This window comes from Tyto alba, unplaced genomic scaffold (genome assembly GCF_018691265.1).
Source record: "Tyto alba isolate M040663 unplaced genomic scaffold, T.alba_DEE_v4.0 Super-Scaffold_20000042, whole genome shotgun sequence".
Taxonomy (NCBI): Eukaryota; Metazoa; Chordata; class Aves; order Strigiformes; family Tytonidae; genus Tyto; species Tyto alba.
In genome coordinates, this window is record NW_024881293.1 from 12,622,308 (window position 1) to 12,636,569 (window position 14,262).

A 14,262-nucleotide genomic window follows, 5' to 3' on the forward strand; every position below is an offset into this window, starting at 1 on the left:
TTCTTCCCCAAACATCTTGTCCACATGGGAACATACAGCTGGCCCCTTGTAGCTCTTAGGATCTAACTGTTCCTTCCTTCATCCAGTCTATTTCTCAGCCTCCTTTTTTCCAGGCCAAGTTTTCCCATCCCAGGTCCTGATACCCAGTTTCCCCTCCCACTAACCCATCTCCTTGTCCCCTTCTGCCTATTGTCCACACCCCATGATGCTCCCCTTTCTCTCCAGCTCATGGAAAGCTTTGTGTGTGCCTCAACAAATCAGGTTGCCCCACGTTGTCTTTGCACACAGGAAGCCTGGTACAGCTAAGCCAGGCATAGAGCTCCCTGGGGTAATCTGCAGAGTATGGCTGGTTATTAGTCACTACAGTAGAACAATCAACAGTTTTTGTAATGCAGAAAGATGGATTGAAGCTACTTAAGAATACAAGGAAATGGGATCAGTACTTTGAAAAAAAAAAAAAGTAGCTTGACTCACCAAATCCACTTCTAGTATAACAGCTCTGAGCTCACGCACAGCCTTTGGTTGCACACACTAATGCTGCAACGCAGATTCTTACAGCTGGCAACACTGGGCCTGAAGAGCCAGTGATCAAGCCCATACTGGGAACACCAACACCTTATCCTGGTGGAAATACATGACAGTCCCATGCTGAGGCAGCAAGGAACAAGATACAGCTCTGCTGTGTCGCTCCTATTCCGTTCTTGTTATCAGAAGAGATCACACTTCTGCTCCATGTCTGTTTTTGCACAAGAGAAATTCTGCTCTTTCATACTTTTCCCTTTCAAACATACTCAGAAAATAAAGACCCAGCTCTTCCCATTGCACCTGCACCAAGACCTGAGCAGACTGCAAAATCTCAGAGGCTTCAAGCTACCTGCTCTCACTTAATCACAAAGATTGATTCCACACCTCCCTTAAAGAGATGAGGCAGGATCAGGTACAAGAATGCTTCCTTGACCCAAAAACATTATTTCTCCACAAATCTCTCCACTCTCTTGAAATCAGAGGTGCTACTCAAGAAATTTAAGAAATTCGATATAAACAGGGTAAAAAGTCTCCTCAGTGCCAGATCTCACCAGTCACAGTAGCACTGGGAAGGAGGGAACATCTGTATCACTGGCCTGGCATCATAGGTGTTGGGAAGCATCTTCCACGGAGGCATCTCCTGCCTGAAGAGCCAAGACCAGTATGTGACAGTGATCCTAAAGAAAAAAAAAAAATATGTTGTCTTCTGCTGACTCAGACAAGTGTCTTTTTATCTCCCAGAAATCAGGAGGTGTGAATGGCTCTGTAGAGAAGTCTAAGAGTCTGGAGGAAAGAACTGAGAAACAGCCAGGGAGACTGAACCAGGGTTTGAAAAACCTCTACGAAAATGAAACAGCAACATTACCTCTTGAAAGGCTATTCTGTGTTTCCACTGCCCATGCCCTGTCCGCAGGAGAGCTACTCTGCCCTCCCATGCCCGGAGGGCAGCTAACCCCACAGCCAGCACTGAGCTTGGCCAATACAAGGAGGGAAGAAAAAGACCAGAAACTTGGAAAAAAAGTGTGTCTGATGCAACTAATTTCTGTGTGAATGAAACCCAAAAGTCTCCTAAGAGAAAGCAGAGGAATGTGGATGAGAAATCACCACTTTATAGGTAGGGAACAGAGGTGCTTGGAGAATGGGGTCACATCCAAGACTCCCTATTTACCCATTCCACAAAGCATCTCCTTATTACTCCTGTTTATTGACTAAGTGTAAACTACTGTAGTAGTCCAGGGCTGGAGATCTGAGCCAATTTTTTTTCTTCTGACCTTTCTGCCCCTCTGCCAGAAGACTAGGGGAAAGAAGGAAAAGACTGACCTGGCCACGACTGCCCTAATTAACTGGAGTCCTGATTGATTTTGATAAGCAGCTCTGGCCTCATTCATCAGCACAGCATTTACCCAGATAAGCAGAGGAGCAGTGCCTCAATCCAGACCACCCTGAGCAGCACAGAGCTGATCTGACAGGAACAGCATCTGTTATACACCTCCTCATGTGATAAAACCTCCTCATCTTTCCCATTCTCCCTGCTGACACTTTTTAAGACCTTCTAAGGAAAATCATCCACTCTCTTCAGATGGACAGCAAAGATTATCCCTTGGGGCTCGACCTTGTTAAGCTTCAAGTTTGGGGCTGTGGGAAGCCCTGGCTCCATCAAAACAAGAGACAGCACCAGTGGTTATGGGGGCCAGATGCTCTCAGCCCATTACAGGACTGAATGTGCAACTCCTGTAAGGAGATGCACCACAGGCCTGCACAGATGAATTGAAAGTCAGTAGGTAGAAACCAGAGACTGGAGGCATGCTAACACAAGGCTTAAGATGGAGATTTTGATGAAGAGTGGAAAGGGGGAAGAAAGCACATGCAGAGCAGCATCCATCTCTGGCACCAAGAACCTCACCAGAGCCCTGCAGTCCAAAAGGAAAGGCTCCAAGCATTTTGCCCATTTGATTTGAAAACCCTTTCTGCTGTCAGCTTGGTTTTACTCTCCAAGTATGTGATAGAAAGAGAAAATGATTGCAAGAAAAGAGATACTGTTGATTTAATTGGCCATATTCATCACTGAAGCAAGAAAAATAACCCTAGCAATAGCAGTGTCTGATAGACATGCATTTAATTAGTATATGAGATGCATTTGCGTTGGTCAATGAAATATATACAGAAATCTCCATCTTAACCTGACCTTTCCAGGAAAGCTCTGGTCTAAATAGCACTTCCCAGTGCTGCCGTGACAGCCAGGCACTCCCATGCCACTCCAGCAAGCCCAGAGCAGCACCCCTGCACCACCTCCTTGCTCTGCTTTGGTTTTCCCTGCACACAGCCCAGCTCAGAGTTATGTCTTGCTTTGCACTGTTTTCTCCACCCATTTGCCTCTTGGCATCTTCACACTGCTTTTCCCAGGCTTGCACTAACTGCCTTCCCCCATGGAGACAGTGCAACCAGTGTCATCCAGCAGCCCTGCCAGGGGCCGAGCATCCTCAGGTCCCAGTGAAATTGGTAATTTTCCCCTGGCAAATTCATTGCCTGGTGATGAGCAGGATGCCAGAACATGGGACAGAGACCAACAGAGGTAGATCTGCCCCTTCTGCTGCTCCAGTATTTCTTTAGCTGTGGAAGGTAACAAAAATAAGCTGTTCATTCAGCTTTGACTCCTCTGGTCAGAGGCTTACAGCAAAACTGTTTTACTGAACCTCAAAGTCCTTCCTGGTGTGGCCCAAAGGATTATTTAGGGCAGTGTCCTGGGAGCACTTGGGGTTGAGCCAGTAGTACAAAGGCACAACCAGATAGATTTGGTGGGGTGTGGTGTCTGCACCCACAGATGGGATTCCCACTGCAGGAATAAGAATGCCATGAAACAAATTACATCTAATTAGAGCAGGTACATGGTGCCCAAGGAGCATCACTGTGCAAATATTTATTCAAGTCTTTAAAAAGGCCTTTGCAAGACGCAAAGCAAATGGTGTTTCTGTAGCCACGGATGGTCCTTCCAGCCAGGTGGGACTGCAGCACTGCAGAGCCATCTGTCAGCACACGAGCTCACCCTCTGACACAAGCCATACATTCTCCATGCCTCTTTGGGGCAGGATTCGCGGGGCTTTGATGGTGGCATGTTCCTTTGCTGTGCAAGGTCATGCCAACAATTTCTTCCTCCCCAAGGCCTCAGATATACCCCAGACGTAACTCCCTTGACTTCTCCAGATAGATTTTGGCACTGTCCCCCTCTCTTCTTTTTTTAAGTCCCTTGCTACAGTGTGAGGAGACACCTGGCAGAACGGTTCTGCCTGGAAATCCATCCTCAGATTGTTTTATCTCTATTAGCCCTTGCAAGCAGATGACAGGGGAGCATGAACATAGACAGCGTGGGATGAGACATTCACCCAGCTGCTAGTTCAAAGGCATGTCATCATTTATAACACTCCCAGCTATTCCAACTCTCCCTACTCGTTCTCAGTTAAAAGAAAAAGCAGGCAATTTCTAGTTCTGTATATTTAGCTTTCAGGGAAATGTTTGTTTTGGTACCTCTGCTCTCAAGGTAGCACAGCTTCCCCAGCACCATGGGGCATTTCTCTTCCAGAGCAGCACTGCCAAGTTGTGCTGTAACCCCTCAGCATCCCACCAGTGTGACAGTGACAGAGCAGCCAGCAAAGGGAGAGGCAGAGAGAAGAGGACCTCTTTAGGTACCAGCTTGGCCCTGCCTGCACCTTGCATGTCCTGTCTGGCAGCCATTTAGCCCTGCCACACTCCACGTGTGGGGCCCCGTCATTGGCATGTGATCTGCTGCTTCCTTACACTGGGAAAGGGTTTAAAACCAATATCGAATCAATCTGCTAAAAAGGTTTTTATCTCCATTGGGCTGGTGTTCCCGCAGGACCACCCCAAAGGCACCTCACAGAAATAGGCTGCCATGGGTTTGAGAAAAACCCCCCATATCCGAGCCTTGGCCAGCCCAGGGACATGACAGCACCTGAGAGCCACAGCACAAGTGGAGGGGAACCCACTCTGCTGAATGCCTCCATCAGCATCACAGTCTGCAGGTGACAGCCAACCCGAGCCTCCCTCGATCCCCCCAGAAACAACTCCACCATCCCCAGGTTTAAATCAGACCCACCTCACACTCACTCCCAGCGTCGGCAGTGGGAAGCAAAAGCCTGGCCCAAAGCAGATCAGTGAAGAAATGGAAGCAGTGCCTGCACATCCCCACCCGCCCGAGCCCCTGCAGCAACCCCGAGGGGTCCGTACAGCCTGGGAAACCTGGCCAGGACTCCTGGCTTTGCTGCAGCCCCCACCAGCAGATATAAGATGCTGCTTTGAGCATCCTACGTTAGACATTGCCATCCCAGAAGCACCTCTCCTGCTCTGAAAAAGGGCGGCAGAGGGGAGTTGTGTCCCTTCAAGTTACAAGCCTCTCTGCAAATAACTTGGGCGCATTTCCAGCCCATCACTAAGACGACGCAGAACCGACTTATCCCCAGAGACTGCAAATGGTCTGATCCAAATTCCACTGAAGTCCACGGCAAGGCTCATTACCTCCGTCTGGCATTAGCTCTGGCTCTTTGCTCACGATAGCTCTGGGCAAGAACTGCCTCTCCAAGGAGCCTTGATGCAATTAACTGGGGAAGCATCACTCCCGTCTCAAAGCTGGGGAAAAGCCCCAGACCCTTCCCCACCTGATGCGGACACATCAGCAGTGACCAAGCCATTCAGGCTGGGTCCAATAGAGGGCAACAATATTACACAGACTGCTTCATTAAACTAATTAGGAACAGACAAGGGGAGAATCACTGCCCATACTCCTCCAGAGCTGGATTTATCCCTTCTCTCCCCATTTCACTGGGAGGTGAGAAGCTGCACAGGCAACTGAGGCTTCAGAGATGGTGTCATGGTCAGGATGGACGGCTCCATCCATTGGAGTTTTGGGTGCCTCTCAGCCAACCATATTGATTTTCCCCTTGATATGGGACCCTGCAAAGCTACTGAACCAACCGTCATCTCCTGGTCCCACCAGGCCATAGTCCCCACTCAGAGCCCTGCCTCACACCCCACCAGCCTCTTCCCCCTCCCCACCTGCAGCTTATTACAGCAATAACAAGATGCACTCCATGTAGAACCACAACCTTCTGCAAGGCTGTTTTGCATAAAGACACCTTATACACTAGTGAACATTTGTTTAATCAACACTCTGGCTTGCCAGAGGTCTGCCCACAACCCCCACTGCTGTGCAGGGAGAGATTTTTCCCTACCCCAATCCAGTTCTGACCCCTCCGAGCAGGGGAGTCCTCAGAAGCAAAGCCAGGGATGCACCATCCCCTTCACCCTGGGGAATCACCCTGCTCTGTACTCACCGCAGTCTCCCTGGTGCTGTTCTGTATCCAGGCACGTCAGCCTAACGAGTCTGTGCAATTGTATTGCTCAAGGGGAGCGTATCCCAGGCTAGCGAGCAAGGAGTGCCCATGGGATGCTGGCAGCAGGCATCGATGCAAAACGGCTTGGCTAGCAGGGCTGCATGCTAGTGAGGTCTGGATTGCAGCAGGCCTGGAAAAACTGGGACTTTCTGAGGGGAAAAGCAGTATAAAAAGCAGAGTTATGAGTTGTCTCTTGTCAGCTGAGCTGTGGGAATCACCAGTGCACTTGTATGGTGAAATAAATTAGTGTAGCAACTGTTGTGGGAGGTTAAGTTAATATTCGACTCTGTATCCACAACAGGCAGGGAGCTTGCAGGCATCCTGGCCTAATGTGACTGTATGCAACCATGATTTAAGTTCTATGACAAGAAGGTGGAATTAGAGCTGGAGACAGCTTCTAGGAGGTGGGATTTCACCTTTACTCCCACCTGGGAGTCCATGGAGGATTCTCACTGACAAAGTCAAGATTTTGCCCTTTCCCATCCCCAGGGTTGGCCCATCTCTCCCTGTGTTTGGTTACAGCATGGGTGGCAACCACGTCTGTCCACATCTGTCCATGTTGCACACCACATGTCTCCTGTCATCGAAAACAAACTGTACCCAAAGAATTTGGTGGAAGTAACAGAGAAGCAGTTGGGATTTCTCTTGGCTTGGTGGCAGAGCCTCCATCCCAGCATCTCCCTATTCAAATGGAACTGGTTCCATTCAAGTGGGCTCAGACAGGCAGCTCACATCAGAGCAGGAATGAAAACCTGAATCACCCAAGTCCCATGCTCCTGCTGTATCCCAAGCCCATATAATAAGCTGTATCCCTGCCGAAACCGGCTCACCCCCTGAACATCCTTGCAAGGGGCAACTAGAGACTTCATCCCCAGAACCAAGCAAGCCCCATTCAATCCGTGAGCCAGCACAAAGGCAGAACTCAACATCTCAGGAGAAAAAAGGCTGGACCCAAGCCACAGTATTGGGCCCAGGGACTAGGTTACCTCCAAATTTGAGGGACTGAGAGAAAAAGCTCCATTTGACCCTGAAACCAGCAGCTGAGACAAGCTGGGAACTGCAGTTTGACCAAAGAAATTCCTCCCACCAGCAGCTGCCAAGCCCTGTTCAAAGCCCTCAAGCCGAAGGCTTGGCCGAGAGCCTGGAGGACAAGCTCATCTCTCGCTGGATATGTATTTGTTTTCATCTAGATTTACATGACGAGATCAAAGCAGCTGCACTGAGGTTAGACAGGATTTACTGAGGGCAGAGCTCTGGGGCATTTGGTTGTATAGTTTTGCCCCATCTCCTTTTCACCCTGGGGCTTTCCAAGCTGTCTGGATGATGAGCTGGGCTGATTTGCTGTAGCCCACTGCAACCTGTGTGTGCCCAGTGCTCGGTGCTACTTGCCTCCTGGCACTAAATACGCCTCCAGACAGCAGCCTCTGGCAGAATATGCCAAAACAAGCTCCCAGTGCTCATTTTTTACTGACTACATGCTAAGGCCATTCATGTCTCTGCACAGGGGATGGACAGACTGAAGCCAGAACAAGTGCAAATCCACCTTGTGGGACACAACCAGGGGACCCGGGCACTTGTATGCAGACACGCACATTCAGCTTTCAGGCTGGAGAAGTTACCAGCTTTGCTTTTACAGCAGTGAGGGTGTTGGTGCACCTTCAGCAGTGCTGGCACAGTCCCGTCTGCAGCAGGGCAGCAAACGGCTGCTCTGGATCTTTTCTCCCAACCCTCATACCTCACATGGCCACACATTCCCCTACACAGAAAAAGCAAAACACCCCCACGCAGCGACGCAGCACACAGGACACCGGCACGTGCTGCTGGACCAGCCCGAATGACTGAATCCCCCTCCGCAGTGATGCTGCAGGAAGGTAAGAGCTGACCCTCCACTTAAATACAAATTACAGGAGGCTATACTGCATGGGCTCCAAAGCCACGGTCTCCAAAGCTGCTCCCTACATAGCAGCAGCACTGGAAGCTGCAATTCACCCCACAGCGCTCGGTGCTCCATCACCAACGGTGGGTGACACCCTCCCACAATGGCTGCTGTTACACCAGGTCCACGGGAGCAACCTCCTCGGCACCGAGATTATTAGGGCTTAAATTTGGGGGAGGCAGTTTAAAGAACAGATGGTCGTGCTTCAGTATCGCAACACACTGCCAGTTAATTAATGCTAGCTGTAATTAAACTTTACACAAATTAGCTGTCAGCTATGCTAAAGGGAATCATTTCTCTCAAATGCCACCTTGAATCGCTGAGTTGTGAGACTTTTCTACAACGTAATTAAAAGCAGGAGGCTGGCATGGAAGGGGGCGGGTGGCAGGGGAAGGAGTAGCTGGGAGATGAAAGCTGCAGGCTGGGAAACAGCTGGAGATCCCCACCCTGGATGAGAAGCTCCTCTCCTTTGGTCTGGGGGACCCCAGGGGCTCTGCTTGGCTTTTATCCCCACCAGCACACAAAGGAGGTTCCTCCCCATGAGTCAAATTTTTAGTCTGAAGCTGAATTTTTGGCTCATGGAAGTGGAAAGGTTTGAGCTCAAGAGGCCCAAGAAGAGGTGATGGGACCTCAGCAGGACATGGAGAAAGCTGGGTCAGGAGCTGCTGCAATGAAGCCCTTCTATTCAGAAAAGCAGAAAACAAGATGTGTTTGTAGGAAGAGGGCTGGTTTTGACAAGTCTTCTGCTTAAAAGAAAGAAGTCTGTCAAAACAGCCATGTTGACATTTTCCAACAAGTTGCATTTTATTCCAAGTGATGACTTGGAAATTTTAGCTCATGTTTGCCAGTGCTCCTTGAGCTATAAGATGACTAACACAAGAACACCAAAACCAAGCAGGCAAATGCTCCCTGAGGGTGGAGAAGAACTGAGAATATTAAGGCTAATTTATCCCAAATTAGCACAGGCTTTAGCTGGACATCCAATTGGGGAAAGAGACAACAAACAGCATCAGATATTTTGATGACAAGTGGTAGATGTTCTCAAACACACCCCTGTTTGCACACAAACATACAGGGCACTCATGGGGTACCTGAGCATGGTGACCACCTCCAGAAGCTCCAGGAGCTGGACAGTCAGGAGATGAGGCTGGAAACACAGCAACAGTCACTAAAGAAATCAGAGCTCAAAGGAAACACAATCCCACCTCACCTAGTCCTGGGCTTAAATAGCACTAGTGGCTAGGGGTCCAAGGTGAGGCTGTTCAGGGCAATTAGAGCCAATTAGTGCACCCAGGATCCATGAAGTCAAACCACAGCCCCAAGGAAGAGTCCAGTAACCTCCAATAGACTTAATGACTTCAGTCCTCGGGGTTATTTCCCCATTTTCTGGTCCTGTGAGCCACCTGCAACCCTGTTCAGGTGCTGTGGATGGTGTATCACCAGCCCAGCCCCACACAGGACAGGGCAATGGGCCCCAAAAATCAGCTCAGGGGCTGCACACATCCCCTGGGAGCCATCTCAGGCAGCCCAAGGCGTTACTGATGCTCATGTCTCATGCAGTCATGGGTGATTGATATGCCCAGATGTTTTCCACTCCATGATACAGAGGAAAGCAAAAATCTCCATGGTTCCTGACAGACTGACATGTGGAAAATTCCTTCCTGATCCCAAATCTGCTAATCAGATGAAGCACTTCAGGGAGACTTGGCAGGCAAGCATGTCTCGGGAGGGAGTCCCTACACCCCCATTGCCACGCTTGCTGCCCATCCAGCATCCCACCTCCCAGCCCGCTGCGATTCGGAGCACCTGGGAGCACAGCTGGCCAGATGTGTGCCTGAAAAAACCGTTTCTCCTCGACTCCTGCAGACAACTGGAGGAAGCTCAGGATAAGTTATAGTCATGGCCTTGCCGCAGAGCTTCAAGGGTTATGAACATCTTGAGGGCAGAGCAGGACGGCCTTCTCTCTGAGGGCAGGAGCAGGAGGGATTTATGAATTAAGGTCAGGAAGGGCCACCATGACTCTCTCCCCTGCTCCTCCCAAATGCATACGCCGCAGCTATTTTTCTCCTCCAGCAGCTGAATTAAAGCCTCGGGTTTGTAGCAATACCAAATCTCATTTTGGAGGCTCTGAGCAACAGTAAATCCCTGGTCCCTTGCTCTCCGTCAGCCCTCACTGCCCTGCAGCGTGTCCTCCTCCAAGGTTGCCTTCAGCTTCCAGCAATTAGGGCTTCTCCTGCATTTTGCTTGACAGGCTGTAAACTCCGTTTCCAGCCTGATAAGCACAGGGGAGTTCAATTCCTCTGCACCAGTGCTCCCCAACCTCTCCTCGGGGACTCTGAGCCTCCCATCCCACCACTTGCCTCCCACCACCATCGAAGCCCCTTTACCCTTTGGGGCTGGCCAGTGCAACAAGCAGGGCTGGCCCCAGCAGCCAGGCAGATTAGCTCAACCATATTCCCCTACACACTGTGCAGACTCAGGAGCACTTCTTAGCTTTTATTTTTTTTTTTTTTTTTTTTAAGCTCAATCAAGGATCACATCAACTTCTCTTTTGCCCTCAGCTCTGCGATGGGAGCTCATGAGGAGGGAGTTATACACCCATGACCCCTAAATCCTTTTCTGAGTCACTACCACTGCAAGCTCTGCTCTCCCATCCTAGAGGCAAACAATCCAGCTCCTTTGTTCCCACCGAAGCTACAGCGGCCTCATACAAAGCACCAAAGTCATCGGTATTTTACACTTTGGGAGTGCTTTTATTTTTTTCCAAAACAGCACAAAACAGTGATAGTACAGCAGTACCTGGAGTCCCCAGCACAGACCAAAGGGGATCCAACTGCGTATTACTAGGGTCTGTGTATTACTAAGGTAGGGATGAAAAGGCTGAAGATGGGTGTTGATGTGAGCCCAGGACAAAATGTTTGTCCTTTATGGATTTCTGAGCTCCTCAGCCTGGTGGCACAAGGGACCCCAACCCAAAGAGCAGGAACACATCCAAGCCTTTTCTCAGCCAAAAAGTACCCACAGTTCTTATATGAGGCTTCTCTACCCCAAGTCCTTACTCCAGGGGAGCCCTGATTCTTGGCTCTGTGTGACAGACTGTTTGCCCACCCTGCAGCTGCCTTGTTCCCTGTCCAGGAGCAATTCAGCCCGTTGCAGATCTCATGGGAACTGTTTAGTGGCATCCCCTTTGCTTCTGCAATGAGGCTGGGATGGGCAGAGCTTTGCACGCAGCATCGTGTTTGGCCGTGGAGCTGCCCTGGACTCAGAAAACGTCTGCACCGATCCTGTCCCCCTGTCAGGGCTGGAGCAAAGGGATTGAGCTGCTGAGCACAGCGATGGCCAAGGTTGGGCACACAGACCAGGCTCTGCACCTCACCCTGCTGCCAGCAGCACCCGCAGGAGCTCAGTCACGGCTCGAAGATTCACCCAACCTCATCTCATGCTGGACCCAGAATGTACACCTGCTTCCTGCCCCTCGAAGTAAAAAGGATGGAATTAGTTTTTAAACATAAATCAGAGCACGCTCGAGAAGCGGTGGACGGGAGAGCACTGTGCATGTGATGCAGGGCTCTGATTTTGCTCCTTCTTCCCCCTGCCCAAGGATGCCTGACTGAAAGTCAACAAGAAACAGCCCCCAAAGGCCTGCCTGAGAGGAGCGAGGCAGAGAGCTCTGTCCCAGTGTTACTACACCGAGAGCTGCAGGAGGTATCGGCTGCCTTCCCCCACCTCCTCCAGTTCAATTAGGGAACAACACGTTTTCCTCCTCGCTGCCATCCTTTTATCTCTGGCTCCTTCTCGTGCTGCTGTTCTGTCTCTCCCCTCGCATGACGGCAGCATTGTGGCACCCAGCTCACCCACCCCCGGGAGCACGGCTCCGTCTCGCAGCCCGCGGGCTCCCGGGCTGTGGAGCGGGAGGCTGCAGCGACACACGCAGCTGTGTGTGCACATGGATGCGCACATCTGTGTGTGAACATGTCTGTATGCATGTGTGCGTATGCACATGCATGTGTGTGCATGCACATGTGCATGCATGTTATCCCCACCTCTGCGGCGGCACTGGCATTGAGGAGTCACTGCTGGCTGCCTCTGCTGGCAGGGTTTAAGGTTAAAAAAGGTGGGTTTTGTAGCAGGAAAGGAGTGGGTGCTTGGTCAAGGATGTGCTGTATCCAGCTGCTGCCAGGCCACCCCAGTGAACACCCGGCAGCACCCTGCTTGCAGGATGCTCCTCCACATTTTCCACGCCGTATTTCAATGCAGATGCTCAGGTGGGGACAGAAGAAACAGCCCAGGGGAAAGGTCTAAGTGGGGTTAATGAGAGGGCTGGTGTGTGGGGAGGAAGGACTGTGGGCACAGAGGGTGTTGCTTAGGGGTGGGTGTGCATTTCCTCCTCCGGCTGCGCTGAATCACTGTTTGCATTTCACTTGGTGGAGGTTTGAGGGTTTGGCTGCCCGGATGCGGCGCGCGCCCACTTTCCGATGGTAAAAGGAGCTTTCCTGGAGGAAAGCCTGAACAAAACCCACACACAGATCTCCCGCGCCCAGGTACAAGGTGTCAGTTGTCACTGAGCATCGCGAGATGCAGAGGTACAGCCCCAGACAATTTGTAGACGTCGCAAATAAAGTTGACAGCATTGACAGGGAACTACTCAAGGACGTCGCCTGCAGGGAGACCCCACCGGAGCTACAGGCATTGGCTGCTCTGAAGTTGTTCAATAAATTCCTGGATTTAAGGCTGGGAGAAATCGTTCAGTCATTCTGGCTGACCTCGAACATCACAGTTCCCCCTTGCACTGGGAATCACAGACACAGGGGTTATTAGAGCCATTTCGGAGTGGTACACAGTGGTGCTGTGGATGGGAACCACCCAAAACGCATCTCCCTGCCTGAGTCAGCTTCTGTTCACACGTCTCTCACTAAATCAAAGGACCCTCATTCTCCCTGAAGGTAACACTGCGTTGTAATCTCAGCAGGGAGCTTTTCACATCGCTCACTGTCAGGGTTTTTCTCCTCGCAGTCCCTTTGCTGCATTTGGGGATGAGCCTGGCTCCACGTGGGTGCGGGGAGATCTCACCCTCCAAATTACCCATCCAAGAGGCAAAGGTCTAAACTGAGCACAACCCCCTCGACATGGCTGTGGTGGGCGATCGAGGTGGGTGTCCTGGGGGAGATTTGACTGTTTACACTGAATTACAGCAAGCAGGTTTCTGCCCCACTGCCTGTTGCGGTCACACAAGCCAAGAGCAAAGGGACAAATCCTGGAGTAGACACGGGTCTGGTCCCGCTCGAGAGGCTATTCCAGCTGCCTCATGGGCTCACCCCGACTGACGCCAGCTTAGGAGGAGAATCAGGCCCATGCCATCACTTGAAGGGATTGACGGATTCATCTTTCAGATGAATAGCTGGGGGTAACTGAACAACATTTCCAAAGCAAATGGGATGCTCAGGCTGCAGTAGCTGCATGGTCCAATTAGGCACAGGACCCGTCCTCATTCCAGCTCTGCCATAGTGAACACTGAGGAATTCAGCAAGAAGAACAGAGTTGCTTTGAAGCTGTAGCAAGAAGATGGAAAAGCAAAGCTGGGATATTCCAGATCCAGAATGAAAAGAGAATAAGTCCTTATAAAGTCTCAGGCCTGGGTGTCTGTTGCCACACCGAGCCCAGGATTTGCTGTCCCAAAACGCTTTTCTGCATTTCCCAACATGCAGGGGCAGACGCTGTGAGGGACACACGGATAGAGGGCTGTCCGTCTGCGAGGTCTCGCACCATCCAGTGCAGAGGATGGAGACACTGGTCCTACTCCCAGCCCTGCTGCTGACACACGGTGCGGGATCTGCTCTTGGGTACCACCTTACTTGCTCCTCAGCTTCCCCATCCTTAAATCAGGGACAACAAACACTTGCTCTGAGCTGTGTTATTCACACGTTAACTTCACTGATGCAATACAGGACATTAGGCAGGATGAGGACTTTGGTAAATGAAGCAATACCCAAGTGGATCTCAAGACAAGTAGAAATCTGCCCATATGCAGCTCTGGAGTTCAAAAAATGTCTCCCTAAACCGGACAGCAATTTCATGAGTCTCTGCTCTGCCCTATTTGCTTTTGCTTTATATTGTGCTTGGAAAGCTGTGGATGACAAGGACTCTACCATTCTTATATACTCCTGCATGTGCATGCCCGCGCACTGGCTCAGGTGTCTGTGGGTCGGAATAAATTACAGAGAGACAGCGAAAGGAAATGTTGCGTTTCATCAAAGCCCCGCTTTTCATTTGCACTGGGAGTTTCTCCGGTTAGAAGTCAAACTGCACAGCCGCCACTTGCTAATTGCACTTTTCAGAATCAAAGGCTTTAGCCAAAGGGATAAATATATAAAATTGTCGGGAAGGAAACATTTTCTT